Below are 2817 nucleotides of genomic sequence, written 5' to 3'. Positions count from 1 at the left end.
CGTCCGAATGAATAACAAACAGTGGCCTATTTATGTGATCTTTATTTTTAAATTTTTCAAACTGGAGTCTAGCTTGTTTTCCTTTAATACAACTCTCACATAGCTCTTCACTGGGTTGAATATTGTTTAAAATATAAGAATCCTCAAATAAATTTGTATGTTTTATTTCTAGAAATTTGCCTTTGCTTATATGCCCCAACCTCTCATGCCATAAGCTATAATTTATTTTATTAGATGCAAATGCTTGCTTAGGTATTGTAAACCTAACAGACGGAACATTATCAAAATAATGTGCATTCATAATATTAATTTCTTCTTTACTTACAAGTACACCTCCTGGGTGGAATACAACAGTAAAGCCAGCATCTTGCATCTTCTTAACAGATATTAAATTTTGTGTGACTTCAGGACAAAATAATACATTTTGTAGGGTTATTGGGGTCATTGTATCAGTAATTAGGTTTATAGTTCCCATCTTTGTAGCAAGAATATATTCGTTTGATTTTGCTACAGCAATTTTAATTGGCGATTCAAGTGAATTGACGTTTGATAAAAGACTTTCATTATTAATTATATGATCTGATTCACCCGAATCTAATAAAAATGAAATTTCGTTATTGCTATTGTTATTATGACGCTTTAACATGAATGCGAACCCGGAATTGCGAACTGGTTCATTTTGGCCTTGTGCCATTTGCGCTTGTCTTTCTTGATTGTTTTCCATTTCTTTCTTGTATTTAAAGCAATCCTTTTTGATATGTCCAGTCTTGCCACAATGGTAACATTTTAATTTATTAAATTTGTTTTTAGACTTAAACTGAATTTTATTTTGGAAATTTGTTTTATTTTGAAAATTATTAAATTTATTAACTTTATTCACTGCATGTAATACTTTAAGACTTGTGTCTTTTGAGGACTGTTTTAGTTTTATTTCGTGATCTAAAAGTCTATTTTTAACGAATGCTAAAGTCAAATTATTTTCTGCTAATGTTTCAATGGCAGTAATGACGCCATCATAAGAAGAAGGTAGAGACAGCAGTAAATGGCTCACCTTGTCCATTTCGTCCAGCTTTGCGCCAGATGCGATCAACTCTGTTATAAGGTCATCAAAAACTGTAAAATGGTTTACTAATACCATTTCGCCTTTTAATTTTAATGACAGCAATTGTTTTCTGAGAGACAATTGGCTGGCTAAACTTTTTCTCTCATAAATTTTATCTAAATTTGCAAATATTTCTTTAGCACTACATTCACTTGTGGCAAAACTCAAAAAGGAATCACTTAAATATTCAATTATTGTATTCTTGGCTGATATTTCAAGCTTTTTCCATACATCGGATGCACCATCACAAACTTCATCAATCACTTTTATGGTATCGTTTTCGCTCAATAATGCCCTAATGCGAAATTTCCAAATTGCGTACTTTTCCCCGTCGAATGGTTTAATATTTCTTTTTGCCTTTTCCATTCTGTTATTAACAAAAAAAAAGAATATGAAATATTGTACTTATCTGAAATGGTAGGCTGGGCCCATAACCTGTTTAAATAATTTTCAGTAAACAAAACGTGAGTCGAATATTTAATCCGTGTATATCTTGTGCATCCTTTGGTTTCAGCCTTCCAGTAGTATATACATATATTAAACAGAATGTAAGGTTTCCTTTTATGTTTGTATTTATTCGTATTTTGTATTTTATTAGCACTGCGCTTGCCGTCAATAATATAAAAATATAATCCTTCCTCAATACGTCCACACAGCTCAGAAGTCAGAAGAAGAAGAGAACGATATTATACAAGTGTGACCGTATATCGATATTAAGAAAAAGACAAATTATTATTCATTAAGAATATAATGTTTTTGTTACTAATATCGATAACATTGAAATATACTATATTCAATTTGATATTTTAACACACCTCCTCAAAAATATTATATTCTTTATCACTGGTTACATATTTACGTTAAAACAAGGCAGGCTATTATGGGAGTTAACATATAGTCCAGCATTTGCTGCGAGGATTAGGGAAAACCCATAAAAAACTAATCAAACCATTTCAAATTAAAATTACGTTAAACAATTATATCAGTTCAAAAATTAAGCAATAAAAAAAAATATTTGTGTAGTCTCTCCATGAGATCAATTAAGTGTTTCATCTTCAGTTCATTAGACCCATTTGATTTCTCAGTTCAATGAATCGTGGTGCTGGCAATGTCTTCGTCAATAAGTCTGCGATTTGTTTATCTGTTGGAATATAAACAAGATTTATCAAATTCTTCTCAACTTGTTCCCTTGTAAAATGATATTTTATATCTATATGTTTGGAGCGTTTATGACATGAGGGGTTATTGGCAATACTTATGCAACCTTGGTTGTCTTCATATAACTTAATTGGATTTGTTAATTCTATTTTTAAACTTGCTAGCAAGGATTTTAGCCAAATAGCCTCTCGAACAGCTTCAAACAAAGCCATATATTCTGCTTCTGTTGATGAAGCAGCTACAGAACTCTGTTTTCTTGTGTTCCAACAAATTACGTTAGATTCAAACATTTTGAATAGGTATCCAGTTGTGCTTCTTCTATCTAATTCACTCCCACCCCAGTCTGAATCTACATAGCCTATAAAATAATTATTTATTTGTACTGCTTTCTGAAAAGTTAATTTCAAATCAATTGTTCCTTTAAGGTACCTTAAAACTCTTTTTAAGCATTGCCAAAGTTCACTATTATTCTTTTCACAATAGCGACTTAAAAGATTTACAGAAGTGCTTAGGTCTGGTCTTGTACATAACATTACATACATTAAACATCCTATTAA

General features: G+C 31.0%; 1 long non-coding RNA gene across 1 annotated transcript; it reads right to left on the bottom strand.

The window, feature by feature from the left end:
* Window positions 1-699: 699 nt before the first annotated feature.
* Window positions 700-1878, bottom strand: LOC121403999. Its single transcript, XR_005967645.1, has 2 exons — window positions 1538-1878; window positions 700-1469 (listed from the first exon to the last, which is right to left on the bottom strand). It is a non-coding gene; the product is annotated as an uncharacterized LOC121403999 (long non-coding RNA).
* Window positions 1879-2817: the final 939 nt, after the last annotated feature.

The sequence above is a fragment of the Drosophila obscura genome, unplaced genomic scaffold (genome assembly GCF_018151105.1).
Source record: "Drosophila obscura isolate BZ-5 IFL unplaced genomic scaffold, ASM1815110v1 contig_18, whole genome shotgun sequence".
NCBI classification, from domain to species: Eukaryota; Metazoa; Arthropoda; class Insecta; order Diptera; family Drosophilidae; genus Drosophila; species Drosophila obscura.
The sequence above is the reverse complement of the archived record's forward strand: the minus strand, read 5'-3'. Positions and strand labels throughout refer to the sequence as shown.